Raw genomic sequence first — 16965 nt, 5'->3', positions numbered from 1 at the left:
TTCCATTTTTTATTAGGTATTTAGCTCATTTACATTTCCAATGCTATACCAAGAGTCCCCCATACCCACCCTCCCCCACTCCCCTACCCACCCACTCCCCCTTTTTGGCCCTGGCATTCCCCTGTACTGGGGCATATAAATTTTGCGTGTCCAATGGGCCTCTCTTTCCAGTGATGGCCTATTAGGCCATCTTTTGATACATATGCAGCTAGAGTCAAGAGCTCCGGGATTCTGGTTATTTCATAATGTTTTTCCACCTATAGGGTTGCAGATCCCTTTAGTTCCTTGGGTACTTTCTCTAGCTCCTCCATTGGGCGCCCTGTGATCCATCCATTAGCTGACTATGAGCATCCACTTCTGTGTTTGCCAGGCCCCGGCATAGTCTCAGAAGAGACAGCTACATCTGGGTCCTTTCGATAAAATCTTGCTAGTGTATGCAATGGTGTCAGCGTTTGGATGCTGATTATGGGGTGGATCCCTGGATATGGCAGTCTCTACATGGTCCATCCTTTCATCTCAGCTCCAAACCTTGTCTCTGTAACTCCTTCCAAGGGTGTTTTGTTCCCACTTCTAAGGAGGGGCATAGTGTCCACACTTCAGTCTTCATTCTTCTTGAGTTTCATGTGTTTAGGAAATTGTATCTTATGTCTTGGGTATCCTAGGTTTGGGGCTAATATCCACTTATCAGTGAGTACATATTGTGTGAGTTCCTTTGTGAATGTGTTACCTCACTCAGGATGATGCCCTCCAGGTCCATCCATTTGGCTAGGAATTTCATAAATTCATTCTTTTTAATAGCTGAGTAGTACTCCAATGTGTAGACATACCACATTTTCTGTATCCATTCCTCTGTTGAGGGGCATCTGGGTTGTTTCCAGCTTCTGGCTATTATAAATAAGGCTGCTATGAACATAGTGGAGCATGTGTCCTTCTTACCAGTTGGGGCATCTTCTGGATATATGCCCAGGAGAGGTATTGCTGGATCCTCCGGTAGTACTATGTCCAATTTTCTGAGGAACCGCCAGACTGATTTCCAGAGTGGTTGTATAAGCCTGCAATCCCACCAACAATGGAGGAGTGTTCCTCTTTCTCCACATCCTCGCCAGCATCTGCTGTCACCTGAATTTTTCATCTTAGCCATTCTGACTGGTGTGAGGTGGAATCTCAAGGTTGTTTTGATTTGCATTTCCCTGATGATTAAGGATGTTGAACATTTTTTCAGGTGCTTCCCTGCCATTCGGTATTCCTCAGGTGAGAATTCTTTGTTCAGTTCTGAGCTCCATTTTTTAATGGGGTTATTTGATTTTCTGAAGTCCACCTTCTTGAGTTCTTTATATATGTTGGATATTAGTCCCCTATCTGATTTAGGATAGGTAAAGATCCTTTCCCAATCTGTTGGTGGTCTTTTTGTCTTATTGACAGTGTCTTTTGCCTTGCAGAAACTTTGGAGTTTCATTAGGTCCCATTTGTCAATTCTTGATCTTACCGCACATGCCATTGCTGTTCTGTTCAGGAATTTTCCCCCTGTGCCCATATCTTCAAGGCTTTTCCCCACTTTCTCCTCTATAAGTTTCAGTGTCTCTGGTTCTATGTGAAGTTCCTTGATCCACTTAGATTTGACCTTAGTACAAGGAGATAAGTATGGATCGATTCGCATTCTTCTACATGATAACAACCAGTTGTGCCAGCACCAATTGTTGAAAATGCTGTCTTTCTTCCACTGGATGGTTTTAGCTACCTTGTCGAAGATCAAGTGACCATAGGTGTGTGGGTTCATTTCTGGGTCTTCAATTCTATTTCATTGGTCTACTTGTCTGTCTCTATACCAGTACCATGCATTTTTTATCACAATTGCTCTGTAGTAAAGCTTAAGTCTGGCATGGTGATTCCACCAGAGGTTCTTTTATCCTTGAGAAGAGTTTTGCTATCCTAGGTTTTTTGTTATTCCAGATGAATTTGCTAATTGCTCCTTCTAATTCGTTGAAGAATTGAGTTGGACTTTTAATGGGGATTGCATTGAATCTGTAGATTGCTTTTGGCAAGATAGCCATTTTTACAATGTTGATCCTGCCAATCCATGAGCATGGGATATCTTTCCATCTTCTGAGATCTTCTTTAATTTCTTTCTTCAGAGACTTGAATTTCTTATCATACAGATCTTTCACTTCCTTAGTTAGATCACACCAAGATATTTTATGTTATTTGTGACTATTGAGAAGGGTATTGTTTCCCTAATTTCTTTCTCAGCCTGTTTATTCTTTGTGTAGAGAAAGTCCATTGACTTGTTTGAGTTATTTTTATATCCAGCTACTTCACTGCAGCTGTTTATCAGGTTTAGGAGTTCTCTGGTGAAATTTTTAGGGTCACTTATATATACTATCATATCATCTGCAAAAAGTGATATTTTGACTTCCTCTTTTCCAATTTGTATCCCCTTGATCTCCTTTTGTTGTCGAATTGCTCTGGTTAGGACTTCAAGTACTATGTTGAAGAGGTAGGGAGAAAGTGGGCAGCCTTGTCTGGTCCCTGATTTTAGTGGGATTGCTTCCAGCTTCTCTCCATTTACTTTGATGTTGGCTACTGGTTTGCTGTAGATTGCTTTTATCATGTTTAGGTATGGGCCTTGAATTCCCGATCTTTCCAGAACTTTTATCATGAATGGGTGTTGGATCTTGTCAAATGCTTTTTCTGCATCTAAGGAGATGATCATGTAGTTTTTGTCTTTGAGTTTGTTTATATAATGGATTACATTGATGGATTTTCGTATATTAAACCATCCCTGCATCCCTGGAATAAAACCTACTTGGTCAGGATGGATGATTGCTTTAATGTGTTCTTGGATTCGGTTAGCTAGAATTTTATTGAGGATTTTTGCATTGATATTCATAAGAGAAATTGGTCTAAAGTTCTCTATCTTTGTTGGATCTTTCTGTGGTTTAGGTATCAGAGTAATAGTGGCTTCATAAAATGTGTTGGGTAGAGTACCTTCTACTTCTATCTTGTGAAAAAGTTTGTGCAGAATTGGAATTAGATCTTCTTTGAAGGTCTGATAGAACTCTGCACTAAACCCGTCTGGTTCTGGGCTTTTTTTGGTTGGGAGACTATTAATAACTGCTTCTATTTCTTTAGGGGATATGGGACTGTTTAGAAGGTCAACTTGATCCTGATTCAACTTTGGTACCTGGTATCTGTGCAGAAATTTGTCCATTTCGTCCAGGTTTTCCAGTTTTGAGTATAGCCTTTTGTAGAAGGATCTGATGGTGTTTTGGATTTCTTCAGGATCTGTTGTTATGTCTCCCTTTTCATTTCTGATTTTGTTAACTAGGATTTTGTCCCTGTGCCCTCTAGTGAGTCTAGCTAAGGGTTTATCTATCTTGTTGATTTTCTCAAAGAACCAACTCCTCGTTTGGTTAATTCTTTGAATAGTTCTTCTTGTTTCCACTTGGTTGATTTCACCCCTGAGTTTGATTATTTCCTGCTGTCTACTCCTCTTGGGTGAATTTGCTTCCTTTTTTTCTAGAGCTTTTAGATGTGTTGTCAAGCTGCTAGTATGTGCTCTCTCCCGTTTCTTCTTGGAGGCACTCAGAGCTATGAGTTTCCCTCTTAGAAATGCTTTCATTATGTATCAAAGGTTTGGGTACGTGGTGGTTTCATTTTCATTAAACTCTAAAAAGTCTTTAATTTATTTTTTTATTCCTTCCTTGACCAAGGTATCATTGAGAAGAGTGTTGTTCAGTTTCCACGTGAATGTTGGCTTTCTGTTATTTATTTTGTTATTGAAGATCAGCCTTAGTGCGTGGTGATCTGATAGGATACATGGGACAATTTCAATATTTTTGAATCTGTTGAGGCCTGTTTTGTGACCTATTATGTGGTCAATTCTGGAGAAGGTACTTAATTTGCTTTTCATCCTGGGGTGGCAGTTGTAAAGTTAGTCACCATGGCACATTTATTCACAAAAAGACAATTCTTTAATATTAAGCAGAAGAAATTATGTTGGACATCGTTACCCACATTACTGCTTACAGTGATGGAACAATAAAAGGAGTGCAGAGAATTATCATAGGCAGTACTGTGCATAGAATAGAGGCAATAATACCTGTTCTATTATCAGTCTGTTCCTGCATACAAAATCCATACCATATAGTGTGCCCTGAATTCTACCTCACAATAATATTAATCAATTTAAAATCAGGACTTTATGGAACTGTTTTGGTGATATCAACTTAAGTTGATATTCAATGCCTTAATGCAGCTACCACTTTGTGTATCTCAGTGGAACAAAGGCCGGTAAAGTGATTCTTCTGGCCTTGATTTTTCAGATTTCATGCCCCAGCTAGAAGAAATGACCAGTGAGCTTACTAAGAGTCTAGTCTTATAATAAACTATAAACTTTTGTGCTAGAAGAATCTAAGGATGGAATTTTCCCAAGACAGGCACCAAAACATCCATTTAAGAGCATTACCAAACTCATGGTTTCACTACATATATTTATGTTTTGAAGGGAAAATACTGTGTTTAAATTCTAGCAGCCTCTGAGCACAACTTGAGGGATTTAAAAGTTTAAATGATTTACTGAGTTGATTTCCTTTGCATGATGTTATGCCTTGACAAGGTATACTTTCTTTGGTTGTCTGATTAAAATCAACTATTAGGTGAAAATTGGAGCGGGTCATGAAATGAGTGTGTGAGTGTTTGACCTAATTAATTTCAGTGAGCTGTGTGGTGCCAAACAGGTGCAAATATCCAATTTCTGGTCACATCAGAATGGGCTAAAGAGTTTGCTCTTTTGATCTGCATGTACTCTTCACAAATGTCTACTAAATTCTATGTTGTTTGATTATAAATCCACTTAAAGATGTTTAGATTTAACTAATAAATAACTGTGGCTTTTTTTTTTTTTGCTTTCGAATAAAGCCTACAATCTGTACCACAAACACCTCAGTCCCTTGTGTGTTCTGTTCTTTTTTCTAATTTAATGTGGTTAATTATCTCTAAATCACACCTCCAGTTTATTCCCTTGTCTGACTTAGTTCTGATAAGACAATGTTCATTAGACTCATCCATGTTTCATAAGGAATTATATACTTATTTTATTTATTTTGTCATGTTGATACAAAGTTTTGCTACAGAGTCCCAGACTAAGTTGAAACTCAGCAAAACAAAACCACCTTGAACTTGCTATCCTGCCTCTGCTTCTGGACGGCTGTTTCTATAGAATTGCATCAGTACCCTTGGACTATATATTGCCTGTTCTAATCTTTAGTCTTTCATGCAGAAATATTCTTTTGATATGACATTGTAGTGAATGGATGTGGTCCCAACTTCTTTGTCAAAAAAAAAAAAAAAAAAAAAAAAAACCTGTGATGAGAATCCAAAAGACAATGGCAAGTAAAAATACCATGTGAACGAAGCTTTTCCTTCTTCCCCCACTAGGTGATTGATAAAAGATGAGATAGATGGATAAACTAGATACAACCAAAGTTTACACTGAATTTCAATAATGCCATGAGTGCATGTTATCAAGTAAAGATCAAAGCATTATAGATTAATATGCTGTATGGTAGGAAGAACTTCTAAAAAAATTGTATTTCTTAAAGTAGCATCATTCTTTGCCTGTGGTTTCTCTTATAATTCCCACATTCATTATCTCAAGAAAATTACTCTTTGAAATGAGTACTAAGTTCACCTCTCATTCATGTGGAGTAGAGTCTTAGGGATGACTTTACTTTAAGAATAATTTTTACCCTAAAGTATGTAAGTACAAACCTATTCTCTGAGAATTTACATGCAGATTCACTTACACATTGAGTATATACAATCAGTATAATGTATTTTTATATCTCCCATACATTTATTTTTTTTTTAGCTGTGTAAGTTACTAAACAGTTTTGGCTATTAAACTTCAGTTAATATCACTTATTGCTGATGGCAATAACTGCTTACTGATAGGAGCCGGGTATTGGCTGTTCCCTGAGAGGTTTTAGAAGTACCTGACTAATTCAGATGCAGATACAGCCAACCATCAGAAGGAACCCAGGGACCCCCAAGGAAGAGGTAGGAGAAAGACTTTAGGAGCTAAAGGGGATTGTAATCTCATAGGAAGAACAATATTAGCTAACTGGACCACCCAGAGATTCCAGGTATTAGACCGCCAACCTAAGAGTATACAGGAGGGAGCCATGACTCCCTCATGATACATATGTAGCAGACGAAGGCCTTATCTGAAATAAATGGGAAGAAAGGTCCTTGGTCCTGTGGAGGCTTGATGCCCCAGCATAGGGTAATGCTAGAGCAGTGAAGCAGGAGTGGGTGAGTGGGTGGAGGCTCTCCCTCGTAGAGGCAAAGGGGGTGGGGAAGAAGAGGGATAGGAATTGGGGAGGGGTTGTAAAGGGGTAACCGGTAAGGGGTATATCGTTTTGAAATGTAAGTGAATAAAATGATTAATAAAAAATAATATTTCTTATCATTCGGAGAGCATTGTCCAAATAATGTATGTGCAAGAGGGCATACCCCATGGTCCCACGTGATATGATGATGTTGCTATTGTAACTTTCCATGATGCTACATCCATAGGAAACTGTTTACTATTCCTTCTTGGAAGGCAGATTTATCGTGAACATAATGACTAAATGACTAGAAATAAAGATTAAGCTTGGCATTATTAAAATGCCTTAAAATTTCAAGAGAATTTTGTAGCCGTTCAGCGGCCATGAAGAACTGGGTATACCTGAAAGGGAGGTTGGGACTGAAATAGGATGGGCGGGTAAGAGAAGAAGGAACCCAAGACAAAGGTTCTTTGATCAAGGCGCAAAGTTTAATTTTCAGCTGTGCGTTTATATAGGGGAAACCCAAAGGCCCAATCTTTGTTTCTGCTGGGTTGTGTTGCTTGGTTTCAGCTGGATTCTGTGGCAGAACAAGCTCAGCAGCTCAGCAGGCAGTCTGCTTCTGCAGGTGGGCAAGGCAGGAGATTTTTATCTAGGTCAGAAGACTCCACCCAGTTTGGTGGAAGATGGACTGTGGCAAACAGTTAAGGTCTGATTAGCCTGCTCAGGACTGAAGGGGAGGGCACAGAACTTTTTTGAAAATAACAAAACAAAACAAAACAAAACAAAACAAAACAAAACAAAGCAAAACAAACCAACAAAAAAACTGCCTTAGAATGAAAGACCTATCCTTGAGATGTGAGTTTTCACATGAATAGAGGACCTCCTTGCAGGAGTCTTCCTGTGTGTAAGTATCTGATCACAACGGGAACAAAAGAAGAAAAATTCACATGCTATGAATGTGGAAACAAACTTAGAGATCTCACTCACACAATAATCGACATTCTTTTATACTGTATGGAGAGTTCCCCCTAATACTCATGTTCTTGGCTTTTGAAGCTATGTTGCCAAAAATCAAGGCACAACTCACTGTTGCCAGGTGTGCCATGTCTCACAGACTGTCAGAGAAACCCTGAAGGCTGTTTGTAAGATGTCATGCTTGTGGTGGGTTGGGTATTTCCTAAGACTTTAATATACACAAAGGTAGCTTGTAATAATTACTTGAAATGGAGAACAATATAGCTTGAATGTTAAAGTGTTAGATGAAAACTACATTGCCATACCTGCAAAGAAAATACATTGAGTGTAAGATAAAAATGAAAGATTTAGGAAGATGATTGTGCATACTATTTTGTAAGTTGTGGAGCAGAATACATGTAGCTTGGTTTTGAGAATTCCCACACCTTGATTCTTGTAGATATCAATGCATTCTTTAATTAAATACTTCTTTAAAATAGTGAATTTTATACGGATTACCCTGGATAATGCCCAGATTTCTTATCAGTCAGATTGAGAAATGCCCATTGGACTTTCATTGCATCTTGAGTATACTATTTCTGTCATTGAAATAGCTTTACACATTTGAATTTTAATTTTGTTCATCAGAACCTACAAAGTTTCTCATATTTCCGTGAAAATTTGGTACCAGACAGTATTCCTGCAGCTCACATTCCTGAAATAGAAATTGATGTAAGCGATTGTGATGCCCATGACTCCTACGAGAGTTGTTCTTATCCTTTACTCTCAAATTTCATAAGATTTAGAGATAAGACGAGCAATTATGAAATAAACACATCAGACACAGTTTTGTATTTTTATGAAAAAGATGTTTCAACCGACTATGGATACACTTGATCCAAAATATGCAACTGCAACTTTGGTCAGAGAATTGTGAGAGATCAGCTTACAGTGTAGATTCTCATGTGGATAGAAGATATGTGACACACATTCCTTAAGTCATGCACAAATGTGATAACATACAGTGGTTTATAAGACAACATTAAATGTTGTGAGTTCCTTGAAGATAAAGATTGTTCCTTATTCATATATGTACATATTACACACACAGTATGTCCCTGAAAAGTTCTTTATGATGAAGTTATGCTTATTTAATTTACTGTTTTGAGTTATATTACTTCACTAGAGTGAATATAGGAGTCTGTAAACCTAGGTCAGTGCCATGCGTAGGAATCCCATGAAGAGCTTAATAAAATATCTCATTTTTTTCTATGATATTCTTTTTCTATGTGACATAGACAATTAATTCAATTAGGAATGAGTTAGCAGTATAAAATAAAAATAAGGTAAAAAAGAGGAAAAAGATAACAGAAATTTTGGTTATAAAAAGAAAAGTAGCAACTAAGAAAAGAAAAGGTTATATTTATTTAACATTTTTTAGGTTTTTCTTTAATAAGATATCTTCTTTATTTATATTTCAAATGTTATCCCCTTTTCTAGTTTCCCCTCTGAAAATCCCCTATCCCCTACCCTCTCCCCCTGCTCCCCAACCCACCCACTCCCATTCCTGGCCCTGACATTCCCCTATACTGGGGCATAGAGCCTTCACAGGACCAAGGGCTTCTCCTCCAATTGATGACTGACTAGGCCAACCTCTGCTATGAATATAGCTAGAGCCACAAGTTCCACCATGTGTTTTCTTTGATTGGTGGTATAGTTCCAAGAAGCTCTGAAAGTACTGGTTAGAAACTTTTTATATAATTATATAACGTTACAATTATATAGTAGCAAAATCAATATTCATTTAATTTTATTGGAATTAAACTTAAAGACAGTAAAGATTAAGCAAAAGAAACTGCAGAATATATATTCATTTAACCAGCCATTAGCAATTTGATTTTTGAAATATGTACCTTAATTTAAAATATCATTAGAAAATAAGCTGAATTCTTCTTGGAAGAGGATAGCTGATTTTAATTCATAAAAGTTGTCTTCTTTTCTTTCAGGTTGTGACAAAACATTCTTACCAAAGAAAGCAGTATACATGAGAGGAAAAGTTTCTTTAGCTGAAAATTCTAGATTATAGTACATGTCAGTAAGAAAGGCAAAATAGCATGAAAGTTAAAATATTGCTCCACAACCTTAGAGCAGAGAAAATAGATGGATGCATTCTTCAAGTATTGAACTGACTTTCCTTCTCAATCAATCCCAGTTTATTCAGCCCAAGAGTGCTCCCTATATTCAAGGTAAGTGCTCCGACCACCATTAAACAATTAAGAAAATTCCTACCAGTCATATCCACAGACCAAACTTATTGAGTAAATTCCTCATTGAGAATCTCTTTCGAGGTGTTTTTATACTCTTTCAAGCTGACAGTTAAAACTAACTATTGAACAAGTATTCTCTTTCTCTCCCTAAGTGCACCCAAACCAAGCCAATATTTAAAGAAACAAAATGAGAACAAAGATAGAAATAACTCACAACAAAGGTCTTGCTATTGTCCACAGACACTCAAAGACTCATTTAGGTTCATATTTTATATAACTAGACTATAGCCCATCACAGGCTGCTTAGATGTTCATATAAGACTTTCTTGGAGAAAGTATATCTTCTATCATTTTTTTTTTTTAGTTTAAACAAATTTGAGTTCTTTGTAAAGTTTCGATATTAGAGCTTGGCGACTCTTATGGAAGAATAGGAAGGATTGGGGCCAGAAATGGGATAGAAACTCCACAGGAAGACCAACAGAGTCAACTAACCTGGACTCTTCAGGCTTTCAGGAGTCTTTACCACCAATCAAAGAACATACATGGGCTGGGCCTGCTAGACCTCCCCAGCCATATGTAGCAGATGTGCAGGGTAGTCTTCATCTGGGCCTGGAACAACTAGAACAGGGACTGTCCTAAAAGCTATTGGCTGTACTTGAGACGTGTCCTTCTAGCTGTGCTGCCTTGTCTTGTCTCACTGGAAGAGGAGATGCCTAGCCTTGCAGAAGTGTCCAGATTAGAGGATACCCAGGGGAGCCCCACCCACTCAGAGGAAAAGGGGAGGGGTGACCAGGAGGGGGTAGCAGTGAGTAGGATGTAAAGTGAATAAGGAAAACAATAAAATAAATTTAAAAAAAAAACAAAAGCAAGATCAAAACAAACATATGATTTGAGCATTTTGATTTTGTGGTAGTTATTTTGCAGACTTTGTAGTAGCATAGAGTCTGTAGGTTTCTGTTTCACTCTGATGCCTGGCATTAGAAATCTTCATGAGTTTACAAAATGTAATCTATGAGGAAAGACTTCAGCTAGCTACTACCAAGTGAAACCTGAGATTTAGCAGTTGAAATACTTGATTAAAGAACACGAGTAACTAACTTTGCCTTTTGAATAAACGCTTTCCACAGCTTCTCCTTTTACAGATGTGTTTATTATTCACTGTAGCATATCTTATGCTTTTTGCTGTTTTTCAGTTTTTGTTAATGCACAATATGAAGAAATTGTGTTACCAAATTACATTTCCCAAAGTAAATTTTGTGAATTTTGATTGAATGCTTTGATTTTTTACAAATTACTAAAATGTATACCACCAAAGAATATATGTATAATAAAAATTTAATACAATTATTGTTAATAATAAATAATGTTTCCTATTTATTGTCATTTCCTTCATCTATTGATTGTTTCTTTCCTATGTTTTCCCCTTACAGAGCTGTCATAGATGAATCTTTAGTCATGGACTGAAGAGATAAATGAGAAAAACAAAGAGTTCCCATGGAATAATCATCAGATTTTATGGTAATTTCAAAATGAGAAGTCTACTAGAGAGGCAAACTTGATCTCTTTCTAATAAGGTCCAGAGACCTTTGAAGTTCTGTGTAGGTAACTGTAGCACATTCTTGCTTGCTAAAGAGTTTAATTCAGAACAAGAAATATAAGTTAATAACATCCTGAAAGCTTTCCTAATATGATGCATTGTTGTACCTTGTTGGAGATCTCCAGAATACCAGCAAAGAGTCAACTCTGAAGCAATCACACTAGGATCTCTTTATTCTAAGCTCAAGCTTGGGTCACACCACCTACTCTGATGCAGCAGAGCAAGAGGAAGAAGTCCCTAGTTCTCAGTGGGACAAGGTTTTATAGAACATGTTAGGCAAGTGAGGGAGGTTCTAGTCTGGCACATATCCGATTGTGGGGGCCATTACAAAATTTTTGTTGCCTTTAGCATAATTGGCTGCTGCTGGGAGTCAAACCATACACTTCTGCTTTCCTCCTGAATAGTGGTTGGAAGTGGATTGCCAGGGGAGTAATCTGGAGACTGTTAGTTAAATCAAGTTCAACCCTGGATCAGGTTCTCTAAGATGGAATGTGAATCCAAGATCACTAACAATTTCTAATTGCTTTATGTGTGTTTTCTTCTTATCTTCACACAATTAGCTCTTCATTACCATAAGCTCTTAAAATTATAATTTTATTACCCATGGTATATAAATAAGAAAGCTGGTGCCTATAATTAATCAGCAGTTTTGTCCAGTGCCCACAGCTGGAATGTACCTATATAACAAACATTTTACCCTCTTACTTCTGTACTACCTATAAAGGTGTCTGTGGATATCAGCACTTATTAACCTAGCAGAAGCTACAATCACCCTGAGGAGAAACCTCCAGGCAGCTACAGGGAGTAATTTTGATTAGGTTAGCCTCTGTCCACACCTATGGGTGATTATCTTGGTTAGGTTAATTGAAAAGGCCGACCTACCCTAACATTGTAGCATACCTCTTGCTTGGATCCTGTACCTCTTGCTTGGATCCTGTACCTCTTGCTTGCATCTTGGACTGAAAAAGAGGAAAGTTTGTCGAGTCTGAGCTTTCCTCATACTCTACTCCTGGCAGGTTCTTCTACTGTAATTTTTTTCACCGCGCTGGAGTTTAATCCTGAATTGTAACTTAAAATTAACCCATTGTTTAAGAGATTTTTTTTGTCAAGGATTTTAATACAAGATCATAGGAGGCAATATCCAGGTTCCAGATATGCTAAGCACTTAAACTGTCTAGCTGCTGCTGTTTTTCTTTCTTGATAAAGAAATGGAATTGTGTATGTGTTTCAGAGAGACTAATGAAGCTTCTTTAATTAACATTGCACTCTATAGCAGGTTTCCATATGGAGTCCATTCAAAGTTGTCATTTTTATTTATATCTTGAAGGCCCAGCTGGGTGACAACTGTTGAAACAATACAATTTCAAGACTACACAGCAAAAGTGAGAAAAGTAAAATTCTTCTCAGGCTTCATGACTTCTCCATATTTGTACTTTGTACAAGCAAGTTGATGTGCTAATACACATTTTAGAAAGATAAGAACTCAAGCATATTGTGTTAGGGAAAATATCTAAAATAATTTAAGTCATTGATTAGATGCTGATCTTTCCACAATGACTCAAGTGGTTGTATCTTACTCTTGCAAATGTAATTCAGATATTTTTATACATTTATAAACTCAAAACAACTAATCATACATATTTAAGGATATTTATGATATATGATAAAACAAATTTAATTAACAATAAATATCAAAATTCAGTGTACTAGTATTCTGTATAGTGAAATAGAGGACGAAAAGGTGAAGGACAAAAATTACAAAATATCTGTAGATATGGATTAGCAAATATGTGTGTGCTTGCTTTTATTTTGGATTAACTTATGAGTTTTTGAGTGTGTTATATTTTTGTAATAACAAAAATTAACTCAATGCTATATAAACAGAAACTGTACTTTTTAAGCATATAGATATATAAAAGTACACTTAAAGAGGATTATGCATACAGCAATGGAATTATATATTATCAGTCTAGTATATCATGATGGCTTTATGTCCATTGTAAACCACTGACTTAACTATGTCTGGCCAAATATGGGTGGGTACCTTTCCAGATAATTTCTTCCCATATGCATCCCGACAGTTGCCAGTAAGTTTTTGAATATGACTCATCAAAAATCTAAAAGAATATATATTTCATTCAATTATCTCCAGAGACTCGGGCAGTTTTAATGCTAAAATAGCTCTTGATGTTTAAAACAATGAAATAAGGATGGCTATTTTGTTTGTTTGTCAAGTTTTTATTTTTTTTCTGCCTTGATTCTCTGAGTTTATCATTATATCATATTTTCAACAAAAGAGTATTTTTGTGCCTTCCTCATTTTGTCTGAAAATTAAAGAATAAATGTCACCTGCACTCCTAAAGTCATGTGGAATATAAACATTCTCACTCTTCCATAGAAAAAGAAACAGCTTGTGGCTTAGTATGCCAAGACAATGACTTAGAACATTAGCCATGTACTTGTCTCAGCCATTGTGGCAAAACCAGCACATTGAGAATGAGAAGTTACTCTCCTCATTCTATTTTTCAGAACTTTATCGTTGAACGTATCAGTCCACACTTAACATGATTATTATATAAACTCCAAGTGAGTGTCAAAACCACTCAGAGCATGGGACAAGGCAATAGCTCCATGCAAACATTGCTTAGAATATATCAGCTATAGGTGCCTCTTATTCAAATATGACATCATAGTTGCCTAATGAAAGAAGTATGTGTATTTATATCAGTAAGAGTTCATGATTATGAGGGTTTATAAGTAAAAATTTCAATTCTGATAAAGTTGGGTAGATTTCAACAATTTTCTCTTCCAAAACCTAGTGCTGAATCTATTTTGTACACTTTGCACAATAAATTGCAATTTTGTTCCACTGCTCTAAGATTCTGCTTCCTTGTGGTAATTGCTGGAAAATTTATCAAGGCTTCCCTCGAGCACACAGGGAAGCCTTGGTTTTCTGTAATCATCATTTATTAATTCCTTAACTTCAAATTTCATCAGATTATCAACATCTTAATAAATACTTTGAAAATTTGGCCAGGCAGAACATCACATAAAGTAAATGCCACTGGCAAATAATTGTGGTTTCTGTTTCTCTCCAATTATTGATTTTCTCTTTATGTTCAAAATTTTTTCCACCTGTTCATAAGACGTGATCTGTGCCAGCTAATACTTTGCATTTGTGCTGATGTTTTATAGGTGGTAACTCTCCAGGTTCTATTCCATTCCAGTTAACACATTTTGACTAAACCTAAAACACACACAATTACACACACACACACACAATGAGAGTGTCTTAGTTATGGTTTTATTGTGTGAAATAATATACCATGACAGTGGCAACTCTTATAATAGAAAGCATTTAATTAAAGCTTCTTACAGTTCAAAAGTTTAGTCCATTACAATCTTGGCAGGAAAGCATGGTGGCATGAAGGCAGATAAGGGGAGAGAAAAGGCCCTGAGAGTTCTACATCTTGATCAACAAGCACTTTTTTCAACAAGACCATAATACTCCAACAATGTTGCTCCTCCTAATAATGTCACTCTCAATGGGCTTATTGGGGGAAATTTTAATTCAAACTACTACATTCCATACTCCCTGGTCCCAATAGGCTGATAGTTGTATCATAATGCAAAATACTTTTAGTCCAACTTCAACAGTCGCCATTGGCTAACAGTTTTCTTTCTTTCTTTCTTTCTTTCTTTCTTTCTTTCTTTCTTTCTTTCTTTCTTTCTTTCTTTCTTTTCGTTTTTCGTTTATTTTGGTTTTTTGAGACAGGGTTTCTCTGTATAGCCCTGACTGTCCTGGAACTCACTGTGAAGAACAGGCTGGCCTCGAACTCATATATCTGCCTGCCTCTGCCTCCCAAGTGCTGGGATTAAAGGTGTGTGCCACCACGCCCTGCTAGGCTAACAGTTTTGACCCTGTGAAAAGTTTCTTTTGAGACTCATGGCTATCTCTTAACTGTAATCACCTATAAAATTAGAATATTAAAGCATATCACATACCTTCAATATATAATGGCATATTACCATTCCAAAAAAAAAAAACAAAACAAACAAACAAACAAACAAAAAAAAGGAACATAATGAGAATATACTGGAACCAAATGAGATAGAATACCAGCTGGGCAAACTCCCAACTCTGCATGTCCATAACTAATGTCAAAGTGATCTTCAGATCTCCAATGGCATTCAGCTTTATTGACTGCAATGTAATTCTTTTTCTTTGGCTGTTTCAACTCCTTGTTCCATGTTTTCTTGTCAGATATTCTGTGGTTCTGTCATCTCCAACATGTTGGAGTTTTCAATGCAATTTAGGCTTCACTTTCAGAGCTTCACACAATGGTATCAATGTAGGGAACATCTCTGACACATGTATGGCCTCAGCACCTTTTCCTTATCTTTTGAGGGAGACTCCATAACCCCTTTGTTCTATCCTTCATTCTAAAGGCAGAGCCACATGGCTGAAGCTGCCAACTTCTGCACCTTGCTGGCACTAGAACGTGGCTGGTTGTTCAAGCTTCTGTTTTATAGCTCTCTATTGTGGTTGGCTTCCTTCCCTGCCTAAACTTGGGTGCTCTGAAGGCCAGACAAGCCTGAAAGACAGAGATATACTTACCCCTGTCTCCTGAGTGCTGGGATTAGAGGTGTGTACCACCAAAACATGGCCTATATTTATATTGAATTTCTTTTTTTTTTTCTTTTTTTTTTCCATTTTTTATTAGGTATTTCGCTCATTTACATTTGCAATGCTATACCAAAAGTCCCCCATAGCCACCCACCCCCTCTCCCCTACCCACCCACTCCCCTTTTATGGCCCTGGCGTTCCCCTGTACTGGGGCATATAAAGTTTGCGTGTCCAATGGGCCTCTCTTTCCAGTGATGGCCGACTAGGCCATCTTTTGATGCATATGCAGCTAGAGTCAAGAGCTCCGGGGTACTGGTTAGTTCATAATGTTGTTCCACCTATAGGGTTGCAGATCCCTTTAGCTTCTTTGGTACTTTCTCTAGCTCCTTCATTGGGGGCCATGTGATCCATCCAATAGCCGACTGTGAGCATCCACTTCTATGTTTGCTAGGCCCAGGCATACTCTGACAAGAGAAAGCTATATCAGGGTCCTTTCAGCATAATCTTGCTAGTGTATGCAATGGTGTCAGCATTTGAAAGCTGATTATGGGATGGATCCCCGGATATGCTAGTGTCTACATGGTCCATCCTTTTATCTCAGCTCCAAACTTTGTTTCTGTAACTCCTTCCAAGGGTGTTTTGTTCCCACTTCTAAGGAGGGGCATAGTGTTCACACTTCAGTCTTCATTTTTCTTGAGTTTCATGTGTTTAGGAAATTGTATCTTATATCTTGGGTATCTTAGGTTTTGGGCTAATATCCACTTATCAGTGAGTACATATTGTGTGAGTTCCTTTGTGAATGTGTTACCTCACTCAGGATGATGCCCTCCAGGTCCATCCATTTGGCTAGGAATTTCATAAATTCATTCTTTTTAATAGCTGAGTAGTACTCCAATGTGTAGATGTACCACATTTTCTGTATCCATTCTTCTGTTGAGGGGCATCTGGGTTCCTTCCAGCTTCTGGCTATTATAAATAAGGCTGCTATGAACATAGTGGAGCATGTGTCCTTCTTACCAGTTGGGGCATCTTCTGGATATATGCCCAGGAGAGGTATTGCTGGATCCTCCGGTAGTACTATATCCAGTTTTCTGAGGAACCGCCAAACTGATTTCCATAGTGGTTGTACAAGCCTGCAATCCCAACAACAATGGAGGAGTGTTCCTCTTTCTCCACATCCACGCCAGCATC

General features: G+C 37.4%; 1 long non-coding RNA gene across 2 annotated transcripts in view; it reads left to right on the top strand.

The window, feature by feature from the left end:
• Positions 1-9293: 9293 nt before the first annotated feature.
• The window catches only part of Gm32266, a 47902-nt gene continuing 40230 nt past the window's right edge, over positions 9294-16965 (top strand). The window contains exons 1-2 of one of the 2 annotated variants that reach the window (XR_001784776.1): positions 9294-9529; positions 10981-11068. This is a non-coding gene — a long non-coding RNA (predicted gene, 32266). Of the gene's footprint in view, positions 9530-10980; positions 11125-16965 lie in introns of those variants that run through there. The other variant, XR_001784777.1, reaches the window with a different exon arrangement.

The sequence above is a fragment of the Mus musculus genome, chromosome 5, assembly GCF_000001635.26.
Source record: "Mus musculus strain C57BL/6J chromosome 5, GRCm38.p6 C57BL/6J".
Taxonomy (NCBI): Eukaryota; Metazoa; Chordata; class Mammalia; order Rodentia; family Muridae; genus Mus; species Mus musculus.
This window is presented reverse-complemented; position numbering and strand designations above follow the sequence as displayed.